The sequence below is a fragment of the Scardinius erythrophthalmus genome (assembly GCF_964197995.2).
Source record: "Scardinius erythrophthalmus genome assembly, chromosome: 2".
NCBI classification, from domain to species: domain Eukaryota; kingdom Metazoa; phylum Chordata; class Actinopteri; order Cypriniformes; family Leuciscidae; genus Scardinius; species Scardinius erythrophthalmus.
The window spans coordinates 8,293,146-8,311,375 of NC_138222.1; the positions used below are offsets into that span (position 1 = coordinate 8,293,146).

At 40.0% G+C, this 18,230-nt stretch overlaps 1 protein-coding gene across 3 annotated transcripts in view; it reads right to left on the reverse strand.

Annotated features, from left to right (window-relative positions):
• The window catches only part of zfhx3b (zinc finger homeobox 3b), a 159,800-nt gene that overhangs the window by 133,470 nt on the left and 8,100 nt on the right, over positions 1-18,230 (reverse strand). The window contains exon 1 of one of the 3 annotated variants that reach the window (XM_081358881.1): positions 14,850-15,173. The exons of 1 other annotated variant lie outside the window; for it this stretch is intronic. The gene's annotated coding sequence lies outside the window, so the exon portion shown is untranslated. Of the gene's footprint in view, positions 1-12,836; positions 13,288-14,849; positions 15,174-18,230 lie in introns of those variants that run through there. One more of the 3 variants, XM_081358882.1, reaches the window with a different exon arrangement.

Consider the following 18,230-nt stretch of genomic DNA (forward strand, 5'->3'; position numbering starts at 1 on the left):
ACAATGAAAAGAAAAGCACCTTGAGAAAATATACAAAAAAAAATGTTAAAAGTAGGCGAGAGAAAGGAATGCAGAAGGAAAAAACAGGACAACTTGAAAGGGGGAGAGAGGGGAATTTAAAGAAAATGTATTTAACCAATAACAAAAAAAACAGCTATTGTGAAGATCTTTAACGGTGGGTTAAAATGTATGAATGTAATTGCATTGATCATAAAATACTAAAGCATTTACTTTGAATGAAGAAAGGAAATGTAGCCTACACTTTAAGAAAAAAAAAGTTTGTTTTTATTTGGTAAAACTAGGCATATTTTGGACGCTTTCTTGTTGTCAAACATTATTGGATATTGTTCACGGTTAATATAATGAAGTACATCTGTTACTCTTTTAGGACACCTGTGTGAACTTGAGGAGAACTTGCTTCATACATTTACTAAAAATTACTTTGGGACCAGCTGATTAAAAATAACCATAAAAATGTCTCAGAAAAGTGAAGCATCATTTGTTTGGATGCATCTGGGTTTGAAACGATATATTTGAAGTGTGCCTTGACTGTCCGAATATTTTTTTGGGCCACTGTATGTGTATGTGACAGTTGTTTGGCACAATGAGAGAAGTGAGAGGCCCATATCCAGGGCAGAGGTCTAGAAGAACTTGTTTTATCCTCTGCAAGAGAGACAGTACTGACCAGCTGTGTTCAGTGAAGAACCATGGCTTATACAAACATACACAACCTTTGATCAAACCACCGTGGCCCAGCCAAACATGCCCCTCACCAGACACTGAGCATACAAACAGTCATAGAGCTAGTTATGTGTTTAAGTGTGTGAGTACGTGTGTGGAAGTTGAGCTTGGCACAGTGAAAAGGCAGCATGGTAGTGAAACTCAAGAGGCAGTGTAAAGAAAGAAAGAAAAGACAGTAAAAATCTTTCTCTTTCACTTTGTCTGTCTTCTATGCTAATTATTAGCATGCATGGCTGCAGTACACAGTAATGGGCTCTGTTCCAAAACCTACTGAGCTAGATAGGAGAGCCTCCGCAAACAAGGGCCTTGGAGCCAAAAAGGTTGAGTATATCATTGACATTTCTCTTAACAGTCAACGATCTTGATGCTGTTTTAAAATTTGGATGAAACATGCATCATAGAAGGCAGCATAATATTGCTGCCTACCTTTCTGGATCAGCTGCCGCAATGGCAGTGAGCCTATGATTGATCCCTTGGAATGCTGTCTAGATAGGCAGCTCACTAGGTTGTGGAATAGAGCTATAGTGTCTCACCTAAGCCCACAATAAGGATAACTAAAGAGGCACCACAACTAATTAGATTTAACTACAGGAGAACTGTACTGAGGGATGAGCTAGTCTAAGAAAGAGCTGGAAAGCAGACCAGAGCAAAGCTTATCCAGTTGATTTATATTCACCGAGGTCAAACCCAAATTCAGGGAACTGGCTAGTCTCAAACACTGTCAAAATTCATTTCCTCCACCTCAAAACATTTCTGCTCAAAATGGAGGTATCGCCTGCCCTCTTGTCTCTCTTGGAGAGTTGCCTGCTTCTGCCATAATTCCATCAGAGCTAATTGCTTCCAGCACCGTTGTCATTTCTGCAAGAGAGGGGCACTTTTCAATCAACAAAAGCCTGTTCGTACTTAAGCGTGGCTGATATGAGATCTGCTGTTGTCTGTAAACATTTGGAGCAGCACAATCTAATCTGTACGACATGATAAATTCAAATTCAATGTTATGGCAGACACCTAAAAAGAATGTGCTGCCAGGTTTTTTAAAGGGTGAAATATTGTGTTGTTGCATATCTGGCTCATTCTTGGCCTCTAATGCTTGTGTCTGGACTGTAAGTTAGTAAGTGTGGCTATGTTCTCTGGCAGCACTGCAGGGATACTGTAGAGTCAAATTTATACCGCCCCTGTCCGCAGTCAATGCGAGCCACTGACTCAGTAAGTTAATATTTCCCTCTCTTCCACTCATAAATTTGCATGTGATTAAAAAAGCTGACCTAAATGCATTTTTGAGCACCACAAGTAATTAGTTAGAGTATCCTTAGTAGGAGGGCATGTGTTAAGAGGTTTTATCCCCCCTTTTGGAAAATCCAGCTAACACCAGCTTTTATGTGTTCATACAGGCAGTGCAAGACAACAACTGTAAATTCGTTATATTCAATGAGAAATGGCAATTTGAGCTGACATCTGTGACAAAGTTTGGCAAAGATCAACTTTATGCAAATGCAACTACAGATGACTTATAGCAACAGTAACTTGGTGACCTGTTAAGGGCCCGATATACTTATATAGCGAAATCAAAGAACGAAGTGGAGTTATGTCATTTCGAACAAAATCAGGCCAAAACTAAGTTTGTTTGGAGTTTGTTTCGGGACTTCGGGAAAGTTTGCTCTGGCTGGTAAAAACCTCCTAACTACTATTGGTCTGTGGAGATTACGTAATAGCTAGGTGCGCTCTAGCCCTCTTCTCCAGTTCATTTTCTCTATTAAGTCCGTCGAGGTCAGGTTTTTTTTTAGGTCAGACTTCCATGAGTGAAAGCAATCGCTACGATCAGATGCTTTCTTAACTGCTGTTTTCTCACTGCTTTCATTTTTATTTTGTTATGTATATATAGATATAGATCATATAGATCAATCTAGTTAGAGTTGGTAGACCACTGTGGACAAGCAACCATCCACCATATTCCAAAATCTAATCTGATCTCCTTAAACTGGTACACCCACCTTAAACCGGTCCATTGCCCTGATAGAGAACAAGAACTCAGGAACACAAGCTGGCTTGTGATTCTCATGTACACCAAGTCCTGGAGTCAGTTCCATGTAGAAAGGAGATGCCCCTGCAAACAGACCCCCCTTGACGTTGAGGAGGAGTGTCAATGAGGGGCTAATAAAGAAAGACAATGAGTAAACAAGTAGGGCAAGTCTACCCCAGCTTGTAGGACCTCCCTTCCTCTCTCTGGGCTGGCACGCACTCAATGGGATCTGCCATAATTAGTCTCACCAATGCTTGTTTAGCATTTGCATATAAATGCTCTCGCTGGCAAGTGCTAAACACACCATCACGAGCCATGCCCAAAACAGACGGTGACCACACCTCCACACCCTCCAGGAGAGGGAAAGGGGTCCCAGGGGGGAGCCCCCTCTGTGGCTCTCCTACCCCCGTGCCCGTTGCCTCCAACAGGTTGGCACCCATCTGCTAGCAGCGAGGGGCCACGGCTTGGCCTGCTCTCAGTTCCTGTTTCAAAGGAGATTGTGAAAGATGGCAGCCAGGCTTCCTGTTTCTCTGCTTATGTCATGAGAGCGTTTCGACCCTATGAAATGAGCCCTGACAAAAACAGGCAGGCACACACATAGTGTTCTCGGGATGTTTTAATACGTTTTCTTTCAGGCAGCTCAGACCGTGATAGTATGAGCTCCCGGCCCCACAGATGGAGTTGAGAAATAAAAATAACACAAGACCTCTTCCCTGTAACTGCTCCGCGATCACCTCATCTAGCCTTGGGATGGCTGCTATTGTTCTCTTTCTGTACAACATGCAACAATTCTTTCCTTTCCATGAGCCTCCCCCTTCTCCCTCTCTCTCTTTCAGTTTCCTCCACGTCTCTAGCAGTTGTTATGACAGATCGATTCATAAAATCGGAGTGGAGGAAGGAAGTGATGAAACGAGTGTCTGTGCACCCTCCACCCCTCCGTCCCATCCACTGTAAACACAATGAAAGTCACCATCGGGAGATACCCACACCAGAACGGAGATAAGCTACAGAGCACCCAGAAAAACACACACAGCTGGCCCTCGCAGCAGCGACTGCTAGCAGTTCTTCTCCCTGCCTAAAACTAACACTCATTGGACTCTGATAAATTGTATTGGTCTTTCAGAGCTTGGGATACTCTCTGTGGAGTTTTCAGTTATTCTTTATTTAAGTAGCAACTTTTTCTCAGACGTTTCTTCTAAAATTCCTTAGGAAAAATAGACAATTGTTGACATAAAGTTAGAACAAAGCTATGCAATTAGTGAATAGCATAGCTCAAGCAATTTGTTCTGGGATCAAGTTGATGAGAAATGTTTGAGTTCATGGTGAAATCTTTGGCTTTAATTGCAGACGGTGGTATCTTGGCACAGTGTGTGACATTAAGATCTTTTCAGAAATTCTAGATCATTCTTTTTCTCAGGAGAAACATCTGAGGATCAGGAAACTTAAGCAAAAATTTGATCTCCACTTAATCTGGATCCGAGAAACAACTGAGTTATTAAATAGACCTCATTAACATTTCTTCTTTTCTATGAGAAGAAGCCAATCTTGAATTTAGCAGACAGATATTTTTACATGCAACATGACTCAATATACTGTATGTGATTTGGACTTCTGACAAATTCTGACGCTCTGTCACACGAGTGTCATTTTCCCTGACAGCACGTCTGTCATTACCAGCTCGAGACATTAATATTTACATACCACTGAACAAATTAGCTTTTGATGTGTATTTCCAGCAACCGCAAGCCATCGCGATCCTCAACTTGTGTCATCCAGTCTACCTTTAAACAGCCATCGGGTTAAACTACAGTGAGAGAAACAAGGGGGGAGAATGTAATCTCGCTTATGTGTACAGTTACAAACTCGTCACAAAGCACATAAAAAAAAGGGACACAAAAAAAAGGAACAAAAGACTGGCACTTGACAAAGTAACTGATCCATAAATGTTTCATGTGAGCGCCAAGCCTGTCTTTCACCTCTGCATGACCCCCCTACACTCCTCTCTTTCTCTCTCCCGCTCTCTCACTTATTTGCTGTCCGGTTAGTTCATTCAGCTTTAGAGAGAGAGAGAAAAAAATACAAAGATAAAACAAATCAACCACAAAAATACGGTATTCTTTAAATTATGTGAGAAACAGCTGAGAGATAAGGCTCCATGAGACCAAAACACGTGTATAAAATGTGACTAGGTAGAAAAGTTTTTTTTTATTTATTTTTTTAAATGTTCCTTCAGGGAAACAGTAAGTCATTACATTTAAAAAATAGAAAGATAGTATTTTAGTATTAGTTAAGGTACTCACTTGTTTTTTTAATTACATGCACGGATGAATTGTTCACAATAATACAAGGAATGTACATTAAAAAAATATATATATATAGTTGTCAATTATGTTGACTTTAAAAATTGAACACAGCTGATAGAGGATGTGTGTCACAGAAGGTCGGCCTCTGGCTGACACATGACAGAACGGCAGACAGCATGTGTGACGTCACGGTGTGGGGGGTCACCGATCTATTGTGGGTGTCTGGCCTTGAGGAATCCCCAGTGACACGATCACACCCCAAACCCACTCATCCAGTCCCCCAAATTTTAATCAGGGTGAGGAGCGGCTTGAATATGTTACAACCTAAGGACGCAAGGTCGATTCAACGGAAACAACAGAAGGGTCTCAAGTCTCGTTCCACGCATTGTCGCCTGCTGTCCTTGGTGTGTTTTTTACATGTGTGTCCAACAACAGTCACACAGATTAAATCAATTTAACTCAAGATTCTTAAAATGCACAAAAGGAATAAAACAAGTGTTTAGCAGTGCAGATACAGGGATTGTGTGCGTGTGTGTGTGTGTGTGTGTGTGTGTGTGTGCACATGTAGGTAACGGACGAGTAACCAGACGCCCCGTCCTCAGAGGGACAGACAGCAATAGTACGCCTTCACTCAGGCCTGATTTAATTGTGGTCCTATGTAACACTTAATAGAGAGTGCAGTGCACCTGGCAAAAACAAGTTACACCCAAGAGGGGGTGGAGGGGTGTCCAACAGTACCAATTAAACACCTCAGCCAATGAGCTGACCTCTCACAGGACTCCTCGTGCCAATAAACCAATCACACCGCACCTCTCATGTCTCATTAAATACCTATGTGATAGGAAGGCGACAAGGAGAGACAGCTTTTTTTTTCCTCCCAACATTTAATTATAATGTCTGGGAGGAAAAGAATTCTGCGAAGTAAACAATCATCATTACTATTGAAAACAACACTACTTATTCTAAACGCCAAGACACAGACACTGATATTTGTGCACTGCTGTCATATTTTTCTTTTATTAAAAAAAAAAAGCTTATACAGCTTATTTACAACTTGTAAATAAGCTTCTAAAATTATGCAAAAGTACTAAATTAAAAGCCTGAACAAAATAACATTTACATATAACAGTGATTCTTAGAATCATTTAACAATATTACATTGTCAGTCTGAGACTGTGGTTTCATAAATAATGCGTTATATAAAGTAAAGCAGAACTGAATCCTAAATTTATTTCCTCATAGAAATATTTGAAATGGCACCAAAATGGCTGCCATCAGAGACGAATGTGATCTGTCTGCTCACTCTACCAGACACTGGCCTTGATCCTCTCTAACACACTCACACACACACACACACACACACACACACACACACACACACACACACACACACACTTATACACACAAATTTAACACAGGCACACAATCACAGTATCACTTTAATTTTTTTAAATATATATATAAAACATGTCAAACAACTAGCATAGACAAAACAGGATTACTTTTGCTGCATAAATAAAAAATTAAAAAACATACAAATGTCATAAATGCATTGTTTTTTTAAACTGAGTTATATTTCAATTATTTACATTAAATTATTTAGCAATTATAAGTCAGATAATATAAATACAGACAATAAAAGGCCCCCTTAATTTCAGCATATTGTTCAGTGTCCTTATTATTATTTATAATATAACAAAGATAATAATTATGTGTATGTGCATTACATATATCTATATATACATATAATTATTGCAAAAAATTAATGATATAAAAAATATATATATAACAAACTGATTAAAAAAAGTGTGGAATACAAAATAAAGATATAGGCCTACTAATAGCATCCAATCACAGACACTGACAGTTTATGAATTTGATGATGCAGTGTATATTTTGAGAATAAAATTTTAAATACAACAAAATTTTCCTGTTTTTCAAAATAAGGAAAAAAAATGTGTACAAAAAAAATGACACTGGAAACAGATGTAACACATATGGTTTTAAATCCTGCACGTGTGTGTGTGTGTGTGTGTGTGTGTGTGTGTGTGTGAGAGAGAGAGAGAGAGAGAGAGAGAGAGAGAGAGAGAGAGAGAGAGAGAGAGAGAGAGAGAGAGAGAGAGAGAGAGAGAGAGAGAGAGAGGTGAAAGCCCAGAGGAGAGGTGCTGTTAGATGAACACGGAGCCTGTAGCACTTAGGGGCCATTTTATTGCTTTGCTGTGGTCAAGTGAGGTGCAGCGAGCTCAATTCCAGCGCAACAATGACAAAGAGGGCCGCCGAGACAAAGGGGTATCTCTTTGCCTCTTAACCCCTTCAGTGCTATAAACATACACAAAATCGAAGCCACGAGCACCCCGCTCACACGTGCAGAAACACACACGTAAACACTCAACGATACGTGGGACAGTTTGCAATAGCCGCGCCGTTTCAGACCAAACTAATGGATTCAAGACTCCGACCAGCCTGACGGTTAGAGCTAGGCCTCAACGCCACAAAGACAGAATCGAATGACTCTACTATACCTTTATTTCCTCTCATCCTCGCTCTCTCCGCTCCTCCTCTCCCAGTGCACCATGGGGGACCCGTATGGGCTGCTGCACATTTGCAAATGAATCACGCTTTTTGTTTGAGGTTTTTTTTTTTCTTCTTCTTCTCCAAACACGGAAAAAGGGAGAGAGGAGGGCGCGCGAGAGAGAGAGAAAGAGAGAGAGGGGGGCTCCTGCCATCGCTCTTTTCTTTTCTGCTGTCTTTAATCCTGAGGAGGATAAGCTGTGCCGTACACAGAGAGGAAGTGCCATCGGCCTGTCGGGCTTCACCCGTTCCCACTCAGCATTCCTGCAGCCCTCACACACTACACACTCACACACACACACGCACGCGTGCTGTCGATCACTCACTCGCATGCACAGAAACGGCCCGCGTTTCTGACAGCACATGCAGCACATGATCTAAGCTCGCTCGCCGATTTGTCACTCATGGAAAAAAAAAGTGCTGTACGTTTCATAAAAATCTATTTCGCACCACTGCTGAGCAGCATGCAGCCTAAACAGGAAAAAAAATGCAATCAAATTAAATTCATATGATTCAAAATAAGGAATAACTTGCTGCGAATACTCTCGCATTTAAATGGAAAAGCTTTGAATTGCAATAAAATGTATAGCTGCAAAAACTCACAAATATATTCTTTAGAACTGCAGCAGTAATGCAACAAATGACTGCTTTCTGTGATATTACTCAGCCGCGAAATCGAGAGACAGAGCATGATACAGCGACACTCCTTGACCGATACACACACACACTCAATCCAGGTCTGTTTTCATGTCATGGTGCTAATCTAGCCGAGGCTAACACTGGCTGTATCACATGTTATGCTAAGCGTAAAATGCGCTGGAAAATGGCATCTGCAGACGCTCTCAGGGCCCCGATCAGCCTGACTGATAAGTCTGCTTCTCACACCAACACAATCGACAAATCATATTAATATCATATCATAAAAACAGACGTTACAACAGAGTTTTTGAATATTAGAACATTTTGCATTGTATATACACACACAGACACATACATACTAAATGTTTTATTTATATAGATCAATTGTATTAAAAAAAATCTTATTTGATTTATATTAATGTGTGTCTGAATGTATTTTTTGTGTAGCCTATATATATATATATATATATATATAAAGAATCGTATATATTTAAAGAGTAAATATGTAAATATCATACATATATATGCCTATATTTATCTAAAACATTTGTAGTCTCTAAAAAATGTGTGATGAAAATTAGATCATTCTCTACCGTGTGCACGAAGAGGACTTTTCATTTGTAAATGACACTTGTAAGACACTTGCATGAATGCACTTACACAAAAATAAATGTGCACACTTATAAAAAAAAAAAAAAAAAACACGTGAAAGGGAACGAAAAATAAAAGAGGGAATGAGAGTGAAAGAGAGAGAGAAGTCACAGGCCACAGGACCTCACGCTTTGTTTCTGCATTGAGAGAAAGGCGACCTGGGCTGCCAGTGTCTGTGTGTCCTCCATGTTTTATGCATTCTGCCTCTTTGTGATGATAAGAGACAGCGCGGAGGGCCGGACGCTTGGCTCCGGGGTGCAGCGAAGAGGAGGGGTGAAGAGCTGGTCCATCTTTATGGCGGAGAACATGGAGCTGCCTTTCAAAACTAGCCCTGACTCCCGCTAGCCTCCACAACACTGCCGCCTGTACAGCCATGCTACTATGCTAGAATTCAACCTCACAAACACACACACACGACACGCTTGGGGGTGTACCACTGCAAAAACAGCCTGAGATAACATCTGCTTGGAACCTATCATATATTTACGCAAATATCAAATTAGTTTCTTCAGTTCCTATTTGACAGTTTCACAGTATATACACATAAAATGGCTCCATTCTGTTGTCTGGTTTTTCATAAATTAGCCATTTTGCTTCGCATGAGTTTGTGAAATGCAGGCATTGTGGGTCCTCATGACATTAGCTGTGAATGACAAATGCTGAAGGCTACGTTTGTCTCCCAAAATATTCCCTGACTGACGGAAAATGTGCAAAAGCAGCTTCTCGCAATAAAAGAGGAATTCCTGTCCCCGTTCCACACACACACACACACACACACACACACACACACACACACACACAAATGTCTCCTTTTCAGGGCTGACCCTGTCTATAAACAGCTCAGGATCTACTACTGTAGATCAGGTGAGGACCTCTGCTTCTCTCTTTCTGTTCTATATCACTCATTTTTTCCTTTCAAAGCAAAAATAAAAACACTTTATTTAGCAGTTTGGATGGGGTAGTTTAATCATGCTGTTATAACATGTATAATGTGCATGAGTGTGTATATGCACAAAAGAGTGTTTAGGTAAAAAAAAGCTATATATAAAAAAAGATATTAAAATAATATCTTTATACACATACTGTGTGTGTGTGTGTGTGTGTGTGTGTGTGTGTGTGTGTGTGTGTGTGTGTGTATATATATATATATATATATATATATCAATCATTAAATAATAGGCAGATGAGATCATGCGCACACACACACACACACACGCTCTCATAAATCTCCACCACAATGATTTGGAGACAGTCAACATGATAACGTATTGTGAAACAGCAAGCCACAGACGTTTCTGCCAACTTTACTGGGAACAAATAAACGAAAACAGCAACAAAAAAAAAAAAGAGGAGGGAAAAAAAGAGGAAGCAGAAAGGAACAGGCAGACAGTCAATGCAACCGTCTGAAAGGTGAAACCGTGGCTTGAGCTGAGCTTGTGCAAAGCTGAGTTTACACAGGTAGCGTACCTAACTACCCCCCCCCCACCCCCCCAAACACACACACACACGGACCATCCTCCCCACCAACGCTCAGCCTACCCCCGGTCTGTGGTTTAATGATAGCACTGACACGTACGCTATTGTCCTCCCCCTCATTATGGGACGACTGGAAGAACTGGTCCTGACTGCACAGGCTTGCATATTCAAAACCATCATGTGTAATCAGACCCAGTGCTCCTGCTAACCTAATTTACACACACACAATCCAAGCCCTACAGCAAATGGAGGTGGCTGGGCTTTCTCTGCGCTCCTCCTCGGCACGACTGGATTAATGGAAAACTCGTGACAGAGATCGGCTCCTCTCCACACACACACATGCACACACTGCTTTCACCTTCACATTAGACTGTATCTGAGAGCACTGCGAGTGTTAACACACACACACACACATATATATACATATATATATATATATATACACACACACACACACATACATACACATACCATTTATGTAATTTACAATGTATTTAAAATTTGCTGCTGATTATGATATTTTATATTGTCAAATATAAAATGTAACACACACTATAAAATAAAAATTACTTTTAATGCATAATGTATATTTAATAGTACAAGTGAATACAAAATAAATCTGCATACAATGTATACACGTTTAATGTTATTAAATGTTATACTGTTATTATCATACAGCATACTCAAAGGCGGCCTGTCATGATGTTGACCCAAAGAGGGCCCTCTACCACTGAGGACATCACTGAGGCTTTCCCTAAGGGTGCCAGCAAAAGAGAGAGAGAGAGAGAGAGAGAGAGAATAGGGAGGGGTAAAGAGGAAAGCACAGTCTCCCCCTGCCCTATATCTCCACAACGATATCCATACACACTCAAATGCCACTCGGCAAGCCGTCTCGTCACAGCAGCATCTCCAATTTATGCACAATACATGACCAGGACGAGTACACTTGGCAATATATATATACGATTGCTGTTGTAAGAGGAAGCAAAGAGAAAATAAAGCCTCAGAAAAAAAAAAAGAAAGCAAGTATAGCAAATCTATTGCTGAACAAGCATTTTCACTAAGCGACAGTATCATATGAAAATCCTACAAAATTATAATTGAACAGCATTCTTAAAAATAGCAAGAACAACAGGAATAAAAATAATAATATAGTTATAAATGAATTGTAATACAATTAAATAGTTCTATGCTAACATTAATTCAGATATATATTTTTAATAAATAATTGATAAACTATAATTAAGAAAACGTTATCTTGACTGAGTAGTTCCCTGAGTAAATCAAAAACATTTTATCATCCAACACAATGTCTATATTTTACACTATACTGAAAGCTAAATTAAACATACAATAATCTGAGACACATGTGTATAAACTAAGATTAAAAATCAAACAGTCTGTGTTCATACTGTATATACGTCAGAAACGGTTGGAAGTTTATTATTTTAAAAAGCCTGAATTGTCTGTTTCAAGTCAGGTACAAAAAGATGGATTATATTTTTCTGTAGGTTTGAGAAAAAACTAAAAGAATTTCGAGACAATGCAAACGTTCTGCCAAACCACAATGCAAACATATATGCACAACTCAGTCAGACATTTTCTGTAACACAGCGACTATCCTTACAGCAGCCCAACAAGCACACAAATCTGTTCATAGCCTATAATAACACAGCGTTAAGTACATACACACAACACAGCGTAGTTTTACACTGCTTGAATATGGTTATTCTATGCTTTACTAAATACGAGAGAGATAGAGATACTAAATGCTTCGTGTTTAAGTGTTTCACGACCATGTGAAACACAAAAGGCAAGACAGACAACAAATACTGCAACAATATGACTTCCTACAAATGAGTCAACTGCCATCAAAATCACTGTCCGCAAAAGGATTAGCCCTGAATAGCCTATCCATGAGTTTTTGAAGAGTGAGTGAGATGGCAAAGACCTTGCCTGCTGTCTTTGTTTTGTCATGGTGAAAGCCAGAGCACACAGAGAGAGAGAGAGAGAGAGAGAGAGAGAGAGGGGGGGGGGGGGCTAGAACGAGTGAGAGTCCACGCACAGCATCTGAATTATACTATATATATTTTTTGTGTGACGCTTGTAATTATTGCTCCCCCTCTACTAGGCAGCCGAGAGACATTAAACCCCTGACTTATCTTTCCTGTTCCTCCCTCCATTCCTCCCTCATTCTCTCTCCTATAAACAGAAAAAACTGGGTTGCTCACTATGCCCCTTTTTAAACGGTTAAGAAAAGGGAAAATACTAAAATATAATAACGAAATCACACAATGGCTCTGCCTGCCAATTCTCCCTCACACACACAGATTTCTGCAATTCTGTTGTAATACTTCTTTCTTGTAAAAAACAAACGAAAAAACCTATAAATATATGTAGACCAAACTGAATAAATACACTTTCCAGACACCTACACAAGTGTGTGTCGTCCCTGCGTTAGCTTCTGGTTCCTCTTGTTACGGCACGTCGGGAAGGATAAAAAGGTCTTGGGATTTGTGTTTTTCTGACCTCTTCCCTGATTCCTTCGATATGGCCCGTGGCTATTTGACCCCGTCTATCCTCTCAACTCTTTTTGCATGCATGCCTTCCTTCATGAGCACTATCTCTCTTTCTCCCAAAAAAATAAAATAAAAAAAACTACTTCAAACTAAGGACTTTTTCAAACACGCTCTCTTTTCGGCTGCTCTTTTGATGGTCAAACTTGAGGTGCATTTTTATAGTCTTTCTAACCCCCACAATCTCTGTGTATTGTTTGACCCCAAAACATAACCCACCCCACTCTTTTCCCACTCTTCGCTGGATTGGTAATGTTGGGTTTTTCCCTTCTCTTTCTTTTTTATCTTTCTTCCACTCACTCGGTGACCCCTGCTCCCTTGTTTCTTGCCGTCTGACCCCAAGTCTCTCAACCTCCCCCTCTCTTTCTTCCCCAACCCTGCACATCCATGAGCAACTTGCAAACAGTCAGTCAGCTCTGGGTCTGTCTGTCCTTCCATTGCATCTCTTCTGTTTTCTCGTTTTCTGTCTCACTGTGGGCTACATTATATCATTGTTATGGATCCACATTTCAGTTTGTTCTTGTCAGTAGGCTATACCTTTAAAGGATTATCTATCTCTCAATAGCTCTTCGTTCACGCCACTTTTGAGGTCCCCATCTCATTTTTTTTTTTAAATTTTTTTTTTTAAATTCATACACCTGTGGTCTTCTTTAAGTTTTAGCTTTATTAAAATTCGAGCCCCTCGTCTAGCTAGGCTATTTGTGGGGCAATTTCACCTCAATAGTCTAAGCTAGTTCGAGCTAAGCGACCCGAAGTTGTTTGGCGATGTTCACAATTTGAATAGTCTTTTTCGTCGAATTTTTCTCCCTCAGGAGAACGTACGCAAGTTGTAAAATGTAATAGCTACTGATTTCGTTCTCGTTGTCTCTGTTGTTGAGATTATATTTCATCTCATTGTTTTGATTTTTAGATTTACAAATTCACGCCGTATGAGTGGGTTTCTCGTTTTAAGTCATTCGCCGAAATCGCTGTGTGTGTCGCGCGGCTCTTCGGGCTCTGAGCACCGGCTGAACCGCTCCTGAGACCCGGGGCTCCGTCTATACCAAACACACTCCCCTAAACACTCACACACACACTTCACACACATGCCTATCGATTTGCATGTGACTCCGACTGGGAAGCAGCAAAGAACAACTTTAACGTCGCTTGGAATGAAAAATAAAACGAGAAAAGACGGTGAAAGTGACAGAGGCGAAAAGTAGAGGAACTGAAATGCACAGCAAAGCAAAGGGCGGAGAAATCCACACTAGAAGGGACTCGAAAAAGTATCGATGGGCGCAATATTGAGGATTTCTGCTCGCTAAATGAGGGAGGAAATGAAAGTAAAGGACGAACGAGCATATCGGTGTAAAAATGGAAAAAGCGGGCGACGCTTCCCGCTCAGCGGACGCGGACGGACTCGCAGGCTGGACTAAGACGCTCCTCTCCCGGCTACGATCGCGCAGAGCTCCCGCTACTCTCCCACCACCCTCGCACATCGACACCCTCTCAAAAACCTCTTTCTTGACACTATTCGGTCCTTTTGTGACCCGTGTGAATACATGAACATGCAGAAGTGTGTTTTAAATCCAACTGTTTGGAAAAAGGAATCGCTGTCTTGCCCTTTTCTTTTCTTCCAGACATGAGAAGAGCGAGGACGAAGCCAGATGTAAACACAGGTAACGATACTAATAAACGGCAGCAAATAAAAGGAACTTGCATGAAAATAACTTGCGATCGTGCCTGTTCTTTATCCCGCTAGGAGAAAAGGCAAAGCCGGGGCTGATACGGCGAAATCCCGAAAGCCATCGCTTTAGTCTGTTATTGAAACTAAATATAATCGCAACGCTAAGAGAGAGACAGAAAGAAAGAGAAAGCAAAGTTACAACTTACAATGTTTGGCTGCCGCTTTGAGATCCTTGCTTTTTAATCCAGTATTGAGACGCTTTGGCTAAAGATCCCATCAAGGCAGTCCCTTTTGGTCAGTTTGCGTTTAGGATGATGGTAAAAGAAAGATCATTGTTGTTGCGGAGAGTAAAAACCCGGAGTATTAGTTGTAAAGGCAATATAAAAATAATTTGGATGCAAAGCAGGCGATGAGTCTTGTGTTAGAGGGAGAGAGGAAGAGGTGAAAGTGAGATCTGATGATTGAAAAGAAAAAAACTCTTTGGATCTTTATTCCTGCTAATTAGTTTCCTGCAAAAAATGGCTGTGATTAATTCAGTGCGCATGTGCTTCATTACACAGGCACGACGGGAAGGGCTAATTAGCCACCTTCTGGATCAATAAGATTCAGCAGAGAGCCGAGGAGAGAGAGAGGGAGGAGGGAGATAGAGCAGGGAGGGAGGGATGGAGGGATAGATGGAGAACGAGAAAGAGGAAAGTGGTGATCGGGAATTGAAAATATGGAATTAAGTACAGCACAAAGTAAGAGTTGGATGAGAAGGAAGACACTGAAAGTTAATAGTGGAGAGGCGCGCGCGCGCAGCCCCTGCTGCACAGTGTTATTTGCTCGCGAGACGCGCTAGTTTACATTTAGAAATCAAAACGTGTATGTTTATGAAATAAAAATAGCGCAGTTTTAACCTCGAATACGCGATGTTTAGAGCGCTTACAAACCCCGACAAGTTCGTCACACTTTCAGTTGCCTCTTATTTAAGAAAATCATCTCATGACAGGATAAACACTGTTTAGATTTTTTTTCTTCTTTTAGAATAAGCTAAAGTGAAACAAAGGCGGCTTTATGTGGACACTAATAAAACGCAACTCTCTTAGTCATTGCAAATGTTAAATAAGCAAAATACATTGGTACATTTTAGTGTATCTGCTGTATTGTGAACAACAAACTTAAAACGTGCCGAAAATAGCAGGCTACTTTTAAAAGGCATGCAAGCTTGTAACAATACGCATTTTGCATAAACTCTGTATGTATTGACAAATAGTTGAGAAAAATAAACAGCTCTATAAAAAAAATAATAATAATCTGATTGTGGGGCTGAGCCTCTGAATTTCTGTATAGAAACATCCAGGAACTATTAAAACACTGCGCAATCTTAAATGTGATTATTTTTGCATGCACGTTAACCATTTGGATTATATCTGCATTTTGTGTGTTTTTTATTTTCTGAAGTAAATATAGACTGCTAATTAAAAATAGTCAGCAACACATGCATGTAACATAACACGTGTAACATCGTTATAAAGTATAGTCATTTTAAGTAAATTAAGTTTGACTTTAATATATCGTAATAACATCTGAATATACAGCCTGTGTCCCATCATGCTAGATCTTGAGATGAGTGCACGAGGAGGAATCAAGACATTGCAACCGAAAAACTGTGCAAAAGCTAGACAGTGCAAAATCAACCACTTCCCTCTTTTTACCTTTTCTGGACGAACTGAAATAATTCCTGTTAGAGTCAAACGCAATGTAGGTTACATGGATGCTTTAATTTATTGACTTTGAGACGATCAGTACATGATAAGAGATGCTTCTTCAGATATTATCTTTAGGAGTAGACTCGATATAGAAAGTTGAACCTGTATAGATTTTAGACATATGAAAAATCTTAATATATGAAATTCTCTGTTTCTGTTCCCCTCTTCCTCTCCCCTCTCTCTCTCTCAGTAACACACAGTAGGTGAAGAGAGAGAGAGAGAGAGAGAGAGAGAGAGAGAGAGAGAGAGAGAGAGAGAGAGAGAGAGAGAGAGAGAGAGTGCAATGTAAAAATCACAAGTTCTTTAATAAACAGTTTAAGTCCTGTAATTTAGTTACTTTATGTAACATTACTCTAAACAGCTCAACGTGTTGTTTTTAATATGTTATTACAATCTAAAGAGAATGGCATTTGAAAATACGTAATGTTTATTTAGTTCTACATTTCAATACCATGTAAATCGTTCCTTAAACAGGCAGCGGCATAATATGACACGATACGCGTTACATGCTGTTTTTTGATTTTTTTTATAATTCTCGATAAGTAGTGTAACTTTCAAGCGCGTGCATTCAAAGAGGTGACATTTGATCAATAGTAACAACTGTAGTATAGATCGGTGGGTTTCTCCACAGGTTTGCTTTTTTCACTTTGCCCCAAAACAATTCTCCTACTCTTGGTGGTCACTTAAGACGCCCTCTTCCCGAATCAAAAGCGTGTATCCCAATTCCGACCTTTGAGTCCTGGCCAGTGTCCTTTCTCATGATAATTCTATTGTTGATTCTCACTAAAGAAATGACAATTCCTCTCTCTCTCTCTCTCTCAATGACTACTTTCACTATTGACAACTCTAAGGGGCCCTTATCCTGCCAAATACAACTAACCTGCTTCTATCGATTACATAATGTTTATTGGAAAATGATCAGATAGGCTATAACTTTTTAGTTGTTTTTTTTCTCTCTCTCTCTCTCTCTCTCGGTTGCACAACGAAATTCAGACAATGTGTTTTGCCGAATTGTTTTTCAGAATGCATGGTGACAAATTGCGTGATAGCATACAATATAGCCTGTATCTGAAATAACACTAATAAATATGTGTATTGTGTGCTGTACAATTATAATTGATTGATGTGTGTATATTATTCAAGTATAAGTGGTCATACAGCATGCCATATAGAATAATAATGCTAACAATAGGAAATGTCATATTTCAGTGTAATAGCATTGCAGTACAATGTTGTGTTTTAATAAATATTTAGAATATAATAAGCATTGTATTTTATTTGATTTCAATCTCATTCTGAATATGTTGGAGAGCATGGAACACCTCGCTTTGGGATTTTCAAGGAAACACACCTATTGCCTCTATGAAACCCATTGCACATACTGAAGCATTATCACAAACGGCTATCGATGCATTATACAAACATTAGCAACATTAAACACTTTTTCGTGGAATAGACGTGACAGTGCTGTGTGTGCGTGGATAGCGCGTGGGTGTCCGTGTGTGTGTGCACGCGTAAATGTAGGTTCTCGTTTTAAAAGCATATATTTTATTATTGCTGACGCGTGCATATGACTACACATTCGCAGAATCTAACTTCCGACACGTGCGAGGAAAAACAGAAGTGACAAATGAAAAGTTACAAAATAAAACGTCGATGTGTTTGATATGCGTATACAGATTTTGCCTTGAGAGAATCTTCAGGATTGGTGATGTGCCTGCTCTCTTGGGGAAGAGGGATTGTAAAAATGAATGAATGGAAAATAGAGTGCGTGAACAGTTCGAGGGGCAGTGAGATAATAAGAGGCCGGCGCGTGAAAAGGGACAGAATCAGAGC